Source organism: Mirounga angustirostris, unplaced genomic scaffold (genome assembly GCF_029215605.1).
Source record: "Mirounga angustirostris isolate CCGP_5_RB_7025 unplaced genomic scaffold, mMirAng1.0.hap1 SCAF_1, whole genome shotgun sequence".
Classification (NCBI taxonomy): Eukaryota; Metazoa; Chordata; class Mammalia; order Carnivora; family Phocidae; genus Mirounga; species Mirounga angustirostris.
The window spans coordinates 177951392-177970483 of NW_026991709.1; the positions used below are offsets into that span (position 1 = coordinate 177951392).

At 41.2% G+C, this 19092-nt stretch overlaps 1 protein-coding gene across 2 annotated transcripts in view; it reads left to right on the top strand.

Annotated features, from left to right (window-relative positions):
• Positions 1 to 5624: 5624 nt before the first annotated feature.
• FOXP1 (forkhead box P1) overlaps positions 5625 to 19092 on the top strand; it is a 375324-nt gene continuing 361856 nt past the window's right edge. For both annotated transcript variants that reach the window (XM_064593678.1, XM_064593689.1), the window contains exon 1: positions 5625 to 5720. The gene's annotated coding sequence lies outside the window, so the exon portion shown is untranslated. The remainder of the gene's footprint in view (positions 5721 to 19092) is intronic.

Genomic DNA, 19092 nt, shown 5'->3' on the forward strand with positions numbered 1-19092 from the left:
CACAGATCTCTCAAGATACTTCTGGTCTGAAAACAAGGCAATCAAAAGCCGTTAATAAATGAGTATAAATGTACAACAAATTTCTTTTTCTTTTTGAAGATCAGATAACTCAGATTCTATAACCATTATTTTAAATACTGCTTGTTTTAGAATATTGAACATACAAAAATTCTGAAGAAAAATATCACCTAGTCACATTTCCTCCAGGGCAAAACTGCTAGTTTTGCTATTTTTTCCTGTTCGTTATTGACACATATTTTTATGCAGTTGAGAGTCTAGTGTAGGTATAATTTTTCTATCTTGCTTATTTCGTGTAACATTATAACAAGCATTTGCACATATTTTCCTGTTCCCACTATCATTTTTAATGACTCCAGAATATTCCTTTGTCAGACTGGACTATCATTTACCTGCTCTTGTTCTTTTGTGATTGACATTTAGGTAAAACACATTCATAAAATTAATCCATTTTATGTCTGAAACCATCTTGTACACTTAACTGTTATAATAACATTAACAGGGAACCGAGATTTTTAAAAAAAAAAGCGTCTCTGTGTGTGTCTCTGAATTTTGAATTTTGTCATGCCAAAGAAAAAGTGAACTAAAACCTTGTTACAACTTTACATTCTTAAGAATAATAAGGGAATGCATTTGATACATTTTCTCTGGCATTTTCTATTATTGGACACATAGCTCCTGAAATTGGTTAACAAAGCACATCCTCCAAAACCAGAGAACCTGTTTGATTCTAAGTTGGGGAGTCTTTATGCCTAATTTGGAAACTTTTAGAAGTTGTCATTTCTTGCTCCTAGCACTCATTCTCCTAGTGACATTTAGAGCCTACACATTATTTATTTTGCTTTCTTTTATTATTTATTTGTATGGGCAATGAGCCCATGAGTCAGGCAAAGGTATGTGACTTAGGGCAAAGCATGGAACAGCGGGGTTAGAACTCATATGGAAACTGAGTGTTGCCATCTACCTATCTCTTGAACCTTGGGCAAAGGAAGGCTGCTCTCTCTGCTGGACATCAATAATCTGCTCCTGACCATTAGATATCCTGGGTGAAAGTGCTAACCAAAGACTATTTCCCATTACTTTACATAGGAGAAATCATAATGTTATGTGTCAATATGCAACTCCCCAACCCAATCAATTTTCTAGAACAGAAGTTGGCAAAATATGGCCCTTAGGCCTACTACCTGCTTTTGTAAATAAAGTTTTATCAGAACACGATACCCGTTAGTTTACTTATTGCCTGTGGTTACTTTCTTACTACAAGGGCATGGTTGAGTAGTTACAGTAGACAACTTACAGCAACATAGTCTAAAATATTCATTGTCTGGCCCTTTACTGAAAAAGTTTGTCTATCCTTATTCTAAAATATGACTAAAGTATAGCAAAATGCCTTACAGGTATAGTTAACTACCATCACAGTATGTAGAATGTAAAAATATGTAAAACATTGATTACTAAACAATTAATATGATCTCAGCATAGCAATATATATGTTTTTTGAAATACGGCTTTTTTTTTTTTTTTCTAATCACCAAGAACATCTGAGACACATCCCTTTTGTTGCTGGCTTTTCAAAACCTCTACAGAAGTTTCTGACATTTTACCAATTGTACTGTAACTTGACACTTTCCCCTCACACATTTTATTAAAAATGTTCTATTTAATTTTGGAGAATGTCATAGAATTTTTTCTTTTATAAGCTAGAGCCAAAAATGTTTGCTTTAGAAATAAGAATTTTCTGTAAAATTTAGATATTAAAAGGTAAGAGGCATTCAATTAGGAAAATGTCAACTGAATATACATTTGCACTATTTGCTTGTATTTCATTTCTTACAGGCTTAGTATTCTCATCCATAAAATGGGAATCAGACCTCCCTGTAGGGCTGTGAAGATTAAGTAAGGAAAGCTACACCTGATGCATTTTCTATCCTTAGCTTAATTAGAGGAGCAAATAATCACAGCTGGGATTTTTCCAAATCTACAGTGCCTCTGTTTAGGTATGGTGGCCTGGAGATTCAGGTATAACTTTGGAGCCAGGGAGAAAGTAGAAAGGTCTCTTTATTCAGGTAAGAGTTACTGGCGGTTACAGCAAACACTCCTGAATTTGAGAGTCTTAACTTGGTACAGTTTTATTTCTTAGGAAGCTCAGTCTGGTGCTGGCTGGTGAGGACCAGGGGTGGTGGCTCTTTTACTCATTGTGTTTTGGGGACCTTGGCATATTCTATTCCGTGACTCCACAATCTGCCAGAACGGGGAGTTCTCCATTGGACCTCTAGGTGCACAGTCAAGGGAAGAGAGAGGACATTAGTGATGTTCAGGAAGCCTCAGGGTCAGAATGAAAGTAACATACCCACTTTGATCTATTTCACTGGAACTCGGGCACAAGGCCCCACCTAACGGTGAGGGAAGCTGGGAAATAATATCCCATCTCTGCATCTAGAAAGAAGGGAGTTTAATGGGCATCTGGCTGGTCTCTGCCACGCACCAGCCATGTCTTTTTAGGTTGTTATGGAGGATGAATGCTTACCATAAATAAACTGCACAGATACCAATCATCTGAGAAGCTGTAACAGGTGCCCATGGAAAGAGTATCATTTGGAAACAGTAATGCTCATTTGAGAGAAGTAATCTGTATACTTGTTGAAAATACTTTAAAAAATTAGTCTGGGATCTGGATCTGCTTGTTACATGTTACATGCCATTTATGTATTTTGGCATTCTAAAGTCGCAGATCTATTGTAAGTTTAGAAATACGTACTTAAGAAATGTTACATGTGATGACCTTTTCATTCCCAAAGTGATCTACAGTGGACTCATACTTACTTTGCTATTCTGTAAAATCAGGAGTCATATATAGTATTGAGTAGAAAATTTCTTACCATGATGCCGGAGAGAACATTTGTTGAAATACTACCACTGTTACTTAATTCAAAGAGTACATTTTACAATGAACCACATCAGGAGTGTTTTCAATTTTTCAGTACCTCTAGTAGATCTAAGTGTACCTTTTTTTAAAGTTACTCATTTTAAATTATGATTATATGAATATTTTAGGATTATAATCACCATAAAAAGGACAGAATTTATCATACAAAAATAGAAATTTAATTTAAAGTAGAAAGAACTTGAGTGCAAGGTTTAGTAGACTCAAAATATGTATAAGAGGATATTGAAGAACACTTTTGGAAAAACCCCTCAGTAGTAGGGTTTTACAATAGATTTAGGAAAAAAACCTTAGGTTGCAATTAGTGACGTTTGTAAAGGTCACATCTGAGATAGTTTCACAAAGATCAAACTTTTCTTATGTTGAAAAAACCCATTAGAGCAAAGGAACTTTTTGGTCATTCCATTGAGAAATAACTTCAAAAAATTTATTCAGTATTCTAAAGTTAGTGAAATTTCTTTGAGATAGAAGTTTCTCGTGACCATGTTGTGATCCAGGGGCCTTGGTCACAAGTCAAGATTGTACGTGGACATATGTGGTTAAAAATATTTCTTTTAGTTTTCTTGGTACTCCTGACATTTCCTGTTACCTGTCACTTTGTCCTTGACGATATTTGAGGCAGAAAACAAGTTGAGTAGACAAGGATAGTTTTCTAATCAGCTGTTCCTTATTTTTCCCCAGTGCCTTCTTTGTTATATTAGAGTTCAAATTTACTATTCATGAAACACACTTTATCAGTGACCATATCAGACAAATGGAAGCTAAGCGCTGGTTAGTATGTTGAAAATAAACACGAGGGTTCTCATTAATGTCGCTGTCTGAATAATTAGTTGAGCATCGTGTACCGAGCAGCAGTGAAAGCAAGCTGCTTCTCACTGGAACGACAGGCTGACAGCCGCGTCTTGGAGTATGGTCATTAGTGTGCCCCATCATCAATGTCATGTTACTGTGTCAAATTAGTTAGTGTCCCCTTAGGAGAGAAGCCGGACCTACAAATCACCCTCCCGCATCCCTGGAAACGGTGTTTGCGAAACCTGCGATCAAGTGTGAGCAAATTATTAACACGGCTCATAAATTAACTAGTTTACAGGCTTATAACATTTTACAAGTAGATAATAAAGGGTAGAAAAGTTTTCCAATTGCTTTGCCCTGATGTTAGGGCTGTGATCTGCCGACTTTTCCTTGAGGAGCCCATGGCTGATAGGTTTTTTTTTTTTTTTTAAGAGGAGCAAACACATGGAGTGTCAGAACAAATGTTTGGAAAATGTAGACTTTAAAAGGAAGCAAGTGTAAACCCATCGAAAACAATATCATTAACTTTGTTATCTCATTGCTCTGATAAGTCGATGACAATGGTTCTCTTTCTTGTGGCAGTTTCTCATTAATGAGTTCACCAATTAAGTTTGAACGATTATAGCCTTTGCCAACTGAAATTACCTTTAAAAATATTTTTGGTTCATTCTTAGCCTACTCTTAAGCTGCCTTGTGACAGAGGCATGATGCTAGTACAGCATGTTCAATTCGTGTAAGAATGAAGATTCTTAAGCCATAACATGTTTGGCAAACGGTTTACACTTCGTGTAGACAACTCATACCTAGAAAACATAATGTGCACCAATCTGGCCTGAGTTTATCTCTTATCCAGAAGAGGCACTCACTGGAAGCACCACCCCTTAACTCTCTTCTGAGCTCCGGTAGACAGACAACCCACATAGTTTCCGGAGATACGATGTGACTATTCAAATCATAAAACTTCCTACATCTCCTTTTCAGTTTCAACTTCTCTGATTAGATTCAGAAAACGTGTCGTTCGTGGATTTTTGTCTGGGTTCACTGTTGAGGGAGACCAGCACACGTGCGCACCGGAGGGCTCAGGCTTTCTACTCATTCTGGAGTTCTGTTTCCCCGTGTGACAGAGTCCCTCCTGCCGTCTGCAGGCCTGCATAGGTAGCGTTATCATCCCCAGGATCTGGGCAGAAAAGGCCTGGCCTGCAAAATCTCGCTACTGACTGCTGTTCACAAAATCTTTCTGAAACTGCTTGAGGATGAGTTTGACTTAACTGTCAGCAATTTCATCTTACTTGGAATTGGACGTGGTCAGTACTCGACTAATAACCCAACCCCGCCGTGGAAGCTTGCAGCCTGCGCACCTGTGTCCATCCACAAGCTGCCTGCTTCCATAAGAAGGCTGCATCCCAGCCTCCTCCTGCATTTGAAATGCAGCTGGAAAGAGAGCTGTGAACTGTGGCAAGTGAGATTTTGGGGTTTGGCTGGCAGGGGAGATCACTTGTCCTTTTTTTTTTTTGAAAAGACCAGGGTGCTTCTGTGCGTGTGTGCACATACGTGTATTTCCTCTTGTCGTTTCTACTAGATGTACTGGGAGAGACCAAAAGACTACAACCCAAAGCGAAATCCTCACTGGGACTCAGGGATCATCTTGCCCTTACTTTTCATACTACGTTGTCTAACGCAGAGTGTGAGCTAAGGAAATGCTGATTCTGTAAGGGAACAGGCAAAAGAGATGCTTAACTACATGACGGCATATTGAAGGTCAAAGTTGTGTGTCCACAAGGAATCCCGGGGCTCATGTGAATGCCTCGCTCAAGTGAATGCATCGCCATCGGCCCCTCCCATTAACCTCGTCTCTTCTCTCTGCTTTCAGTGTTCCTCCGTGTGTTGCAGTCCTTTGGCATCACGCATGCCCCCAACCAGTGACCCTCAGGCTTTTTATGGCTGTGAGACACGTTAAAAGTTCAGGGTAAGTGGCAAACAACGCGAATATTGTGTCCCACTTGAAAACCGTGACCCACCTTTGCAGGTGACCCTGTAGCAGATACAGTAATTCCTCAGAATGCCTCATTATCAAGCAGGACTTCCAAAGCCAGCAGGAATAAGTGTGTCGTCCTCTAAGCTAGGGTTATGGCTTTCAAGAATAGGATCTGTAACTGAGATCGTGATCTAATGGCAGGGTCTGCAAATTTTGTCTTTAAAACAGCCAGATGATACATATTGTCAGGTTCCTGGGCCTTGGAGTCATGGTTGTGACTTTGTGGTCCACTCTGCTGATGTAGCACAAAATCAGCCAGGGATAATATGTAAACAAATGGGTGTGACTGGTCCAGTGAAACTACAAAAAACAGTCAGTGGGCCATATTTGGCCCAAAGGCCATAGTTTGCTGACCCCTAAGCTAAGCATCAAAGAGGGTAAAGAGGATAAAGAAGGTACCTCACTGGGTAGCAGTCTCTCTGATCTCGAGCAAACCATTTATCAAGAAGAAACGAGAATAAAAAAAAAAAAAAAAAAATACCTGCCCTGACTACCACGCAGGGTGTAGTTTTAAGGATGAAACAGGATATAATGTATACGAGAGCACTTTGAAAATTTCGAAACTCCTTACAAATATAATAGATGGATGGCTCTTTGCACTCATTCTGGGTCGCCTAGTGGAGTCTGCCTTCTTCACCCTTTTAATCATATTGGGCTTTCATGAGCTCAATGAGTGTGGGGGAAAGCTCTTTTATTTTCTAAGTAATGTGGTTTTTCTGTATGTTACTATGCAGTTGATGGACAAGTTGTTGAAATGTCTCTTTAGTATCGAATATGGATGAAGGGATATATGGGTAGATTATGGCAGGCTGAAGATCAAATGCCAATGAATAACGATTAAATTTCCTTTAATCATCAGATTCTGAAAGTGTTTTAAGATCTTCCACCTTAAATATAGTCCTTAATAAATAATAAGCTTTGGATGTCTACAAGTATGTTTGAATTTCACAAGTGTTGCATGTCAAAACATAGAGACAGGTTCAGCAAATATGCTTCCTGGGCTAGTGGTAGTAATTAAGAAGGAAAGTCATGCTTAAACAAATAGCTTGGTGAATAGAGGAGTAATCAGAATCCCAATTCATGAAGTTTCCTCATTTTTTTTTCTCTCAGAAAAAATAGGGTAGTCTTCAGACACGTTTTCATATCATTATATCACTTAAGAATTGTTTTCTAGTAACAGAGATGCAACTGTTCATTTTAAAAAATGAGTTGCATATTCTCTCTCATGAAGGGTGTTTGGAGTAGAGCAGTTTGTGCTTTCTGCCTTTCTGCTCTGCCTGCCTGTTTAAGTGTTGTTCTGTTTTCAAGGTCACATCATGGCTGCTGGCTCTCCAGCCATTGCTTCTACATCCTGAAGAAAGAGGCAGGAGTGCAAGGAACAAAAAGAGTAGTCCTCCCAGCTGAGGCAGGCCTCTTTAAAGAATTCTCCCTGCAGTCGTAATGACTTCTATCTACTTATATCTTTTTAATAACCCCTAACATAAGAGCATCTCGGAAGTGTATCCTCGGACTTGAGAAATCTGATGTCCTGATAAATTCCACATTCTAGTAGTAAAGAAGAAAAGGTAAATGGTTCCTGAGCCACAGTTGTAATTACTTACACAAAATTACGATATGAATTTTTCTTACATGTTTTCAGTGACTGTCTTCTGTCTTCCCTTGACTTGTGTGTATAATCTCTAATTTGAATTTCTCATGTTTGAATTTTGGTTTCTTTGATTTTCAGTGGAGAGACATAGCTCAGTAAATATTTTAGGACCATGGTATTCTTCCTGAGAGTGCCATGGCAAATCTGAGGAATAAATTTCTTTCCTAAGGGAACTATCAACCACAATTGAAGCTTGAGAATTTTTTAATGAATTTTCTGTCCTTCGGATGCAAGCTTTTGTCAAAGCTTGAGTACCAGCCTGAGGTCCTAGTGATGTGCAGCCTTATACCCAATTCTGTTCGTGCCAGTATGTGCAGGGGACATTGCTGATGGCTTTGCACTGGTCCCCCAGAGACTGGACAATGCTATCCACCCTGCATCTCTGTTATTTACTGGACTCCGCATCTCTGCTGAAAACTTAACCTTGGGTAAAGGGGAGCACAAGACCCCTGTCCAATTTTTCTGATTCAGATTGGCCTTACATTACTTTTGTGAAAATTTCCATCTCATAGAATGAGTAGAATGAGACTTCCCAATGCTTCATCATATCGCATCTGCCTGGACCAGCCTGTGATAGATGCTCATGACTCATGGTAGTTGCTGCATCCATAAACAGGCATAAACAGGCAGCCGTGTGCTTAAGAGTGTCTGCTTTGAGGTTAGATCAGCCGAGAATCAGATTCCACCTTTTCCGCTTACTGGCTGAGCAACATTGGGCAAGTTGCTGAACCTCTCTGGGCCACTGCCTCCTCATCTGGGAGCTGGGGCTGGAAACAGGAACTAGCTCCCCGTGAAGAGTTAGCGGGAGGCGATGCGTACAAAGAGCTTAGCACAGCTCCCAGTGGTTAACAGATGCCAGCACTGTGCTCCACAGCCCAGGTGATGCAGTAGAAATCCTGGTCTTGGAGGAGTTTTTACTGTCCTGCGTCTGGCTTGTTGGTCATTGTCTCACTCGTAGACAAGGTATATTTCACAGTCCATTGCTTCCAACCCAGGATTCTCTTCCAAGTTCAAGCAGAGCCTTGGGAGGCGGCTTTGATGCCCGTCTTCAAGGACCCTGCGGCCATGTGTTCTGCTGGACGGCCCTGCTAGCAGAACTTAGATCTCTCGGTCCCTTTTTGACCACTTCCCCTGGGAGGTGTGCAGTTCTTTTTGTAGTCCGTTTTTTCACTTACTCGGACAGTGGGCCTGCCTCGCAAGCAGAATTCACTAACTGCTTTCAAGTTGGTGTTGCTGATGATAATCTGAAACTCCGTAGGGTTTCACTCATGCAGGCTGATGCTCCACGATGTCAGTCTCGCCCTGCCTCATCCCGGGCCCTGCCTCTGTGCTGAGTCTGCACAGCAGGCCCCGGTCCCCACCGATCTTCCTGGTAACAGCCCTCCAGGAACAGTGTCGTGTGCTCACAGAAGCTGCGGCCTGAGCACATCAGAGGTGGTGGCTGTGTCCACGGAGGGCCCCATCGGCCGTGTGTCCTGAAGATTGACAAGTGGTGGCACCGACTCGATGGTGGCTCTTTGTCAAGTGGAAATCGTGTCTCGAAGATGTTGCCCGTTCAAGAGACTCTTGGAAGCTTTGGGCTTCTGCTCTGTGGTTTCATATATTTTATTGAGACACCACGGCCGTGCTCAGATGCCATAAATTCTCTGTTGCCTCTGGGCCGTGGTATTCTCTACCCGGAACGATTTCTCTGGTTCATAGGCTCACTCCCTTGTTCCTTATTGCCCAGTTCAAATATCAACTTCTTGGAGAGGTCTTCCCTGAACACCCACACTCAAGATTTCCCTCCTCCTCTCCTCCCCCCACCCCTTCTCACTGTCCTGCATCCAAGCCTCTTGTTTGTTCTGAATGTACCTGTTTGCCAGCTAATGTGCAGGGGGCAGGTCTGTGTGATTCAGTGTGACTCCTCACCACTGGCAGTGGCCAGAGGATGGTAGGCGTGCTCACAGTTAGTAGTTTTGGAAAATAGAGCCCATTTGGGGATTTCCCTGTGAATTTCTGTATTTTCATGATACCTAAGAGGACTGCATCTGGATGAGAGGGGAAGAGAAGAAATAAAACCACACACATCACCTTTATTATAGGAATAGAATACTGCCCCTGGGTTTTCTCTGGAAAGTTTCCACTCTACACTAAACAAGTCTCTGATACTCTGTGTGTCGCATCCAGAAAGGGTTATACATCATCTTGACCGTGAAGACAGAATCATTTGCCATTTGGGCTGAAAAGGTATTGTGGGTGGTACAGGTTAATTAAGGACTTTGGATTCCAAGATCAAATCCCAGCACTCTCGTTCACTGGCTCTTTGTCCTTGGACAAATTACTTTCTCTTCCTCTTTCTGGGTTCTTACTTACCTGAGCCATGGGTAATAGCATCATCTTGCTCATAGTATTATTGCAAGGATTAAATGAGATGATACCTATACAGTGCTTTGCACAGACTCTGGAACAGGGTAATGATGCTCTTGGTTTAGAAAGAACGGCAAAGGGTTTTGGGAGGTATGCTGGCAAACTCATTGCACTTTCTTGTAGTATTTTTTAAAAAAGATGGTAAAGATGGTGAAGAGCCTTGATTCCCTATTTGCTCATGTTTCGTCCACTGAATTAACTTTAAAAAGTACAAAATGAGCACAAGTAGGATGATCTGTTTTGTATTGGTTGTTGACATGTTGACTCTTGGATGTTTATGACCAGTTTCAGATAACACAAATTATAAACCTAAAATGCTGGGAAGATTGTGTTTGGTGCCTGACCTGCATCCACAAAACCTTAGAAATTCAGAGTTCAGGGGCATGGTGGCTCAGTCAGTTAAGCTTCTGACTCTTGATTTTGGCTCAGGTCATGATCTCAGGGTCATGAGATGGAGCCCCATATGGGGCTCTGCTCTGGGCATGGAGCCTTGCTTAAGATTCTCTCTCCTTCTCCCTCTCCCCACTTCCCCCTCCCTTCTCTTAAAAAAAAAAAGGAATTTGGAGTTCAGGGTGCTACACTGTCCTAAAGACACATGGTTGAGGATATGTTATGTCTGTAAGTTAATCAGAGCTGGTTTGATCTCCTGCCTTATGATAGACTGTGTCTTAAATTTCCTGTAAATCCTAATTTTTAAAAAAAGTATACACTTGGTGCATCTGTCCTGAAAATTCACATGCTTCTTTTTTGAAAGAAAAGTCAAGTCTACATAGATTGAAAGGAGTTGGATGTTAATACCTTTCATTGTTAGCTTTGATTTCTTCCACCCGCTTAAGGAAGCTTGTCTATTGTTGCTTTGTTGTTTCAGTGCATGTGTGTTGACGTGTGGTGTTCTTTGTGCATTTGTTGCATGAAAGCTGAAGCAAGTCTCTGTATCCCATAACATTTTGGAGGCAAGATAAAATATATCCCATCACATACTCTTTATTTACATGATTTATGGAATGCCTAGGGTTATCGAAGAAATTAAAAGAGCCATTAATTTTATTAACTTCTTATGTAGACCCTCTCAACTTCTAAAACATAAAAGAACATGCTTAAAATACAACTTAAGGCATCCAGTTTAGTTCCTGATATTCTTTTTTAGTAAAGAAAAAGCTAAAATTCAGTTTCAGTCTTGGCTAAGGATTCAGGAAAAACTTTGATCAGGCACATGACAGCCTTCAGAGTGGTTTTCTTACATCTCCCCAAACATGGAACACCCCTGTCTCCAAATACCATTTCAGAAACCAAAACAATAATCGCGAAAGGGGAAAACGATCCACGTAAGGCGAGGCTTGACAACTTGCCGTTGACATCGGAGGTTTGGCGTGTGGCTCCGCTCTTGTGCTGCTTGCTCTCTTCTTAATACCCGGATGCCTGACTATCAGCGGGAGAGATTAGGCGCTTTCTGAGGGCGTTTTCTCTACCGTTTTGAACTGCTGCTGCCCGTCTGGGTGCGGTTTCGTGCGGCAGTGTCTCCGTGCCAGGGGGTCTGCTTACAATGTGTCGGGAGTTGACTGTCTCCCTGCCAACTCTTACAGACCATCCATAAACCTTTCTCGCGGGACGTTCTTATCCAGAGAGGCCGTGCCTCGCGTTTGTCCAGATCTGTCCCAAATCATTCATTAACGGTGACACAAATCCATTCTTCCAGTCCTGCTTCTTAAAGGTGGCAATTTCCTGAAATTCTTCTCCTAGAATAAACCATGCTGAGGACTTCTCCGCTGTATAGAGATACATACGCCTGGAAGAACTTGCACGTGGTGTTTTCACCTATCTCTGCTTGCAGAGTTTCCTCTTGCTCTCTGAAAAAGGAATGAGAGGTAAAGGGAGAATTTTCAAAACTCAGGAAGAACCTCATCTTGAGAAAGTCCAATGAACAGCAGTTGTTTGAGAGCATAACGCTAGTTTGTGAGAAGTTGACTCCATACCAGCTACTTTTGCTGAGACTTTATTCTGTGCCACCCGTGATTCCAAGCATGTATGTATTAATTCACAAAAACTCTATGAGAGGGTTTCAGTTCTAAAAATCTGTTCTACAGATGAGAAGACGGACACACGGTGAGGTTAAGTGACTCGTGACTCAGACATCTTTGCTTATGAGAAGGAGAGCTAGGACTTGAACCCAGGCACTGTCCGTCTGGTGCCATGGCTCTTCACCGCCGTGCTATATGGTCCTCCTCGTGGAGACCTTTCCCTGGGGTGTTGGTGTGCAGGCGTTGTTTTATTTCAGCGTGCATTTTCCACTCTGGGATTGCTCATACGAGGCATGTTGAGCCTTTATACGTCAGTGCCACCTCACAGGCCCTGTTTGTTCTTTCTAGACTTTTCCAAATGCTTTAATTCTTTTTTGCTGGTACAAGAGCTATGGGAAATAAAAGTATGTCCCAAAATGATTAGGAACAAGGACAACCACTTAATTGGCATTCTTCTAGCTCCAGTTGGATGTGCCTGTTAAGACATTTTCTCTAGGTCTTTGAGTCATTTTTCTCTGGTACATTATTCTAATTAACCTCATCTCTGTAGCCCTCGTTTTATTTCTTATTAGCCTCTGACCACCCAACAATTGATTTGTTCCACTCAATCACCTGTGTGAAAAAGTGTGGCAAGTGAGAGGGTCTCCTTCCCAAAGCAGCAGGCCTGGTACCTGGGGTGTTTGCCAGCAAGCAGTTCAGAATGTGCCTTTCGTTCTTGGGATACATTCACCTGGAAGGCTTTTTATTTACAAGGGTGAAGCTCTGGGATCCTTAGAGGGAACACTGGCTAAAAAGTTAGAAGGTTTTTAGTTACTTGGTCAGTAGAATTACAGGTTTGTAGGCTGAATGCCAAGGACTTAGGCCTTCAAAAATAAAAATGTTAGAGTTTTAAAAACATATAGTAAAATAATAGGCTTGAAGAAATATGTAAAAGCCAGTTGCAAGGGACTACAAATAAAAACATTTTTACTTAAGGAGTTGGAGGTATCAGTGTCTCCTCTTTAACACAACCAGTGCATCATTTTCAACATGTCTGTGTCTTAAGATACTGAGCCCCCCATTTGTTAGGTCTCTCTGGTTACTTGTGAGGAGCATAGGGACAAAGGGGATTTAATGGGCTCATGATGCTGAAACATCAGATGGTAGAACTAGCTTCTGGAACATCTGGACTGAGGAGTTCAGATCTTGCTAGTAAGTCTCCTCTCAGGCTCTTGGCTGTGCTATGTTCTGTGTTGGATTCATTCATGTAGGCGTTTACCAACTTGTGGTATGATAACCATTCATGAGTCTGTTTTCATAGCAACTCCAGCAGAAAGAAATCTCTTCTCGTGAGTTGTAGTAGCTGTTGTAGAATTTGGATCTTCCTGGTTCTGTGATTGGTCCAGGGTGTACCATGCGCCTGTCACTGCAGCAGTCTCTGGGGCTGGAGCAGGACTGGGTAGGGGGAGGCATGAAGGTGTACTTGGCCTTAAGTGGGTTACATGCCTCTCTCAAGAGTCATGGATGGCATTCAACTTACACAAGGCAATGGAAAGCAGATGAAGAGGGTGCTGGTTTCGGAACAAGGGGGCAGAATTCTGGGAAGATAGACTGTGCATATGTGTCCTATAAGGCACAGTGCTAAAGGCGCAGTAAATACATAGGATTATAGAGTTGGAAGGAAAATTTCAATATCACCTAGCCCAGCTATGCATGAATGAATATCACATGAAATTTTCCCCATGAAGCTGTCTGCCCAGTTAATTGGCCATCTCTAATGGCAGTCACTACCTCGAAGGTAGGCATTGCCTCAAAAATACTACCATGCCTGTGTCCCTCCAGGAGCCTGGAGTTACTCATTGCTGTGTTCCTCCTGTCTGTCCTTCTGGTCAACCATCCATCTACCATCTGTCACTGTTCTAGGTCCTAAAACAAGATCCTTGATTTCAACATACTTATATCTGCAAGGTAGACAGAAATAATACAGTGATACAGGGGCTGCAAGAATACTTCTGGATTGTGTGTATGTAATAGAGGAGGAGGGCAGCGGGAGGGAGATTGGAAATCCTCCCAGAAACAGTGAGACCTGGCTGGGTCCCCAAAAATGAATGGGAGTTTCCAAGCATCCGAGGGAAAAATGGTCACACTGGTGGATTTACCATCCCTTCTAGGATTAAACTCTATATATGGGCTTAGACTTGAGTTATCTAGGGAAGTTGGCTTATGCAGTATCGAAGCCCAGTTAAAGTACATGTCTTTTAGGACATACTGATACGTTAGTGATAGGGACAGCAAGGTGTTGTGATATGGAAGAATTTTGTACAGGTCACCCCCATGGCATCTTAGAAGTTACCCTGATTTCCTGTCTCCTCCTGAGTATATAATAAATGAATGGATGAAACTTCCGTGGGTAAAAGAAATTCTAGAATTCTTAATAACACTTCCCTAAGACTTTTGAAAGGACTGGATATTGTTTGCTTATTCTACACTCTGCTGAGCAAAAAAATATTCTGAACCTCAGTTTTCATATCTGATACCTAAATATAAAATAGTACCTTCCAAAGAATTAGGGTTCATGTAGAGAATAAACATCCTGGTCCCTATAAAACACTGAAAATGGTGCTGGCACCTCATAAGCACTCATTGGATGTTACTCATTATTAGCAGAAGACATCTAAGATTTTCACCTCATAGGTTGTCAAATGCTTTAAAAATAATTATATCACTAACTAATAACCAGTTGATTTAAAAATGTTTTTCTGTGTACCTTGTAATATATTTTTTATTTGCACGTTACTTGTATTGTAAAAATTAAGGATATTAAAGATGGTGAGATTTAGCAAAGAACTTTAACTCCACATGCTTTGAATGCTTCCCTGAATTAATAATTTTCATGTCCATCATATTTTCTCCTTGGCCCACAATTCATCCCATATTTGGATCTTGGCAAATGATGACTTGGTTAATTAGGCAGTCTGTTAACTCTGATTACTAAGTTATAACAGATCAGTGTAGAAGCATCACTGTGCAATTTGGATTAAAAGGCTCTTCATTTTATCAAAACAAATTTACATTTATGGATAAGTATGTTGAAATGCATTAGGTTAAAATGATGCACTTCGTAAGGAAAATTTAAAAGGGGTAAAGTATTATTTTCTTCTACGACTTTATTTTTTTATTATGACATTCGTCATATTATCTTTCACCAGGAATATACTTAAAAGCTTGGAATTTTCTTTTAAAGCCTCAAAATGATAGCTGATTTAATCCCTCTATGATACAGATATGATGGATGCAGTGCATTTTCATTTATGCATCGGTTAGTGTGGGGGTACGTGCTAACCTTCCAGTTCTGACCACAGTGGCCTCTGATACTGGATTTGATTGTAGAAATGAATTCTTGACAGTCTTGGGGGGGAATTGTTGGGTTCCATTAAGGCTTGCTCTCCTTCACAGCCGAAGGCATTCACAGTTAGTAAATAGGACTGGGCTTTTGTAGTCCCTTTCCTTCCTTGTTTTGGCTTCATCATCACTGAGGGCAGTTGAGGTATCAAACTCTTGCTTGCTTTCTCCAGCTCTGCCTCCCTTCTTTCCTTTCTTAGCACATAACCCTTAGCCTCATGGAAAATGAGAAAACGAACACACTAATTTTCTGAATTCGGCAGGCTCTGAAATTTGTGTTAATTGCCCTTCAAGATTCTAGCAGATACCAGTAGCATCCGGAAATAGCACCTCACCCTTCCGCCCTCCCTGCTCTACACACGGATCCTTGTGTGTGCACGCACACTCATGTACACACACGCACGCCAGCACTCAGTACCTGGCACCTAGGAGGTGTTTAATAGTTAGGTGTTCAAGACTGATGGTGGGCAAAGTTGAAACACTGACAACCTCCCACCCCCTTGGCTCCTAAGCTGCTCTTAGAACTGGTCTAACAGGTGGGACCCTCTCGATTATTATAATCACTAGAAAAAAATGGAGTTGATAAATTTAATATTTATTTTTTCAGTAAGCTTCCTGAAGTCTGACCTTTATGAATTTCTGTGTTCTAGTTGCATGGGAAGGAGAGAGAGCAAAGAGAGAAAATATTTTTGAGGTTCAGTGAACTTAGTATTTTGTTGATCGATCATACTGACAATGACCAGAGGGTTGTTAGAAACAGGAAACCTTACGAGTTCTTTAGCTTTATCCATTCTGTGGTAGTGGTTTATGCAAAACTGCCTTTTCTAAATCTAGAAAACCTTGCTGATGTTGTAGGTAGAGAGCTCAGAATGGAAGTTGGTGCTTTATGAATTTGATTATGTTCTCCTAATTGGGAACATTTAATAATAACCAGGGATGACTCTCCTTTTGTGGAGGGGCTTATGGCTGGTTGTTCAGAGGTGAAGTGATGTTTTGAGCTCTAATTTGACAGATTTGAGCGACAGTCAGCCTGAATAATTCAGTTTTCCACTAGTTTCCCTACCCTCCCATTCCTTCCAAAAGAACTAACCAAATAAGGAATTTTTAAAAACTGAAACCATTTTGGAGTATATGAATTCTTATACTCACTTTCAAAAGAGATAGCTTGACAGAGGGATGTACTCTGGGACTTTTATGTGTGAAGTAAATCCATTAGAACATTAATTTGTATTTTTTTTAAAAGGGGGTTTTACCTACCTAAACGATACGTGTATGATAATCAAGTCTCACCAGTAGAGCGAGAGAACCCTCTGGGAAGCACCTACCTAAGGAATGAGTTAAGGAGTGACGTTCACGTGTATTTTCAAGCATCCTCTGAGATGGAAATTTCTTTCCCCACACCAGTGGTCCCCAAGAAGTAGAAATGGCAACGTCGAGAAACTTTCTCGATGGCTTTTTATTTTATTATTATTATTATTTTTTTTAAAAGATTTTATTTATGTGACAGAGGGAGACACAGCGAGAGAGGGAACACAAGCAGGGGGAGTGGGAGAGGGAGAAGCAGGCTTCGCGCTGAGTTGGGAGCCCAATGCGGGGCTCGATCCCAGGACCCTGGGATCATGACCTGAGCTGAAGGCAGACGCTTAACGGCTGAGCCACCCAGGCGCCCCATCTCGATGGCTTTTTAAATAAATAGGCCTGTGAGTAGAAGTGAGCAGACATATTGGGACGGTTGGATACTATTACTGTGTGGTTTTATTAATTACATTTATTCCTTTAAAATGACCTTGGACGAAAACAACCACCGTTTCTGTGGTCATGGTTAGCAGATGTTTACTGTAATTCTTTGCTCAGTGAAAAAAATGCTTCTTCCACCCAACAAAAACAGCCACGTTTGCTTGGCTAAATCAAAACTTTGGCGCTTGGGTCTTACTTTATATATCATGGCTCCAGTCACACAGCCTTTCCAAGTGTGAGGCTTAGCTCACTCACTCCGACATCTGCGGGAGAGCTTTGCTCACAGTGATCTATTATGTGAGCGCTTAATTCTTATACTGTTTTTGGCGTTCACCCTTCCTCATTGAAACCCATATTCTCTATGCAAGCCCCTCTTTGTTTTCCTTCTATAAGCACGTCAGCCCCTTCGTCTTAAAAGCTGTCACCTCTGCTCCATGGCCATTTTAGTGAGGATTTTGCTCGTATAAATAAAGTCAAGGTTCGCTTCTTGATAGGAGAGTCTGGTTTTGGCTGGGCTACCTCTGAAAGAGAAGGCATGTCCTGTCTTTCCATTTTGTGTTTTGAAAAGTGCCTTTTCGGATGGCATATTAGGCCCACTTAAACACCTCACTGTCTGTCTGTCTGTCTCTCTATTGCCAGTTCCTGTTTTTTACAAGCACTAAGTGATCATGAACGTTTAGGTAGTCGCTGCCTGCACTTGCCATTCATGGTTTAATCGGTGTCTCAGGAGCAGCTCCCTCATCTGGACTGAGTTTCCACGCTGAAGAATACCGCTTGCTCTTTAGCCGGGCTGAAAGGAAACGCAACAGCAAAGCTTTGCTTTTCTTGGGAAGCTCCTCCCTCTGGAATGGAGAACTCTGGGTGGCTCTTCTTATTTTGTTTCCATTGCCAAAATAAGCAGGGATCTTGCATAACACCAGGGTAGGAAAAAAAAAGTAATTTTAAGGAAAACATATGTTCATGTTGAAAAAGAGGGAGCTAGAATCAGACAGGGGACAGTGACCCATAGAGTTAAAGACATCTTTTTAATTCAGGTGGGACAGCAGGTTTTGGTCATTGTGGTATAGCTTATGAAATAAGTTGCCTCCCCCATGTCCCCAAGTCTTGGATCCACTTAAAAATAAATCTTGGGAGTGGAAAACCAAGTTCAGTAGGCTAGTTAATTGATACATGTGGTAGTTGGAATGGATCCAGTCCCGTATTTGTTAAATTATTTTCCTATGATCTTAGTTAACACTAAGTGATTTCCTTGGAGATCGCTTGGTTTGAGATGTCTGCCCTGATCTGAAATCAGAGCTCCAGCTATCAGAATGTGACATTGTCATTTGGTCTGACTTTAGGAGAATGGAAGAGAGGTTTGCATATTAAAATGAACTGAAGAGCAATATATGTTAAGAAAAAAAAAAAGAAGGTAGCGGGAGGGGAAGAATGAAGCGGGGGAAATCGGAGGGGTAGACGAACCATGAGAGACGAGGGACTCTGAAAAACAAACAGGGTTCTAGAGGGGAGGGGGGTGGGAGGATGGGTTAGCCTGGTGGTGGGTATTGAGGAGGGCACGTTCTGCATGGAGCACTGGGTGTTATGCACAAACAATGAATCATGGAACACTTCATCTAAAACTAACGATGTAATGTATGGGGATTAACATAAGAATAAAAAAAAAATGAACCGAAGAAAAAGGAATAAAATAAAATAAACCAAAGACGTCTACTCTAGCTGTTTGGTTGATTCGTAGACAATATTATTTGTCCTTTCCTTGGATGGATTCTAAATAATGTCTGTTGATGGAAACAGAGCAGACACTTCAGTGTTGCACACTGTTTGTGGGTGGCACATTTTGAAAATGTAGCTAATTTCCTAAAAAGAGAAGAGAATAGAAAAAAAAAGCACACACAAAAAAATGCTTGACGTTTCTGATTCATCTATTCTCAAGGTTTAGAAATGTCAGAGCTGGGGGAAAATTCAGCGAAGTTCTTCTTCCCCATTGTAAATTGAACACTTGTGTCCTGAAAACGTTGCTGTGAAAGAGAGAGGGCCCAGAGCTTCCTGGGTTCTGGCATATGTCTGCAGTGCCAAAGCCAGAGGCACCTTGGATGGACTCAGATAGTTG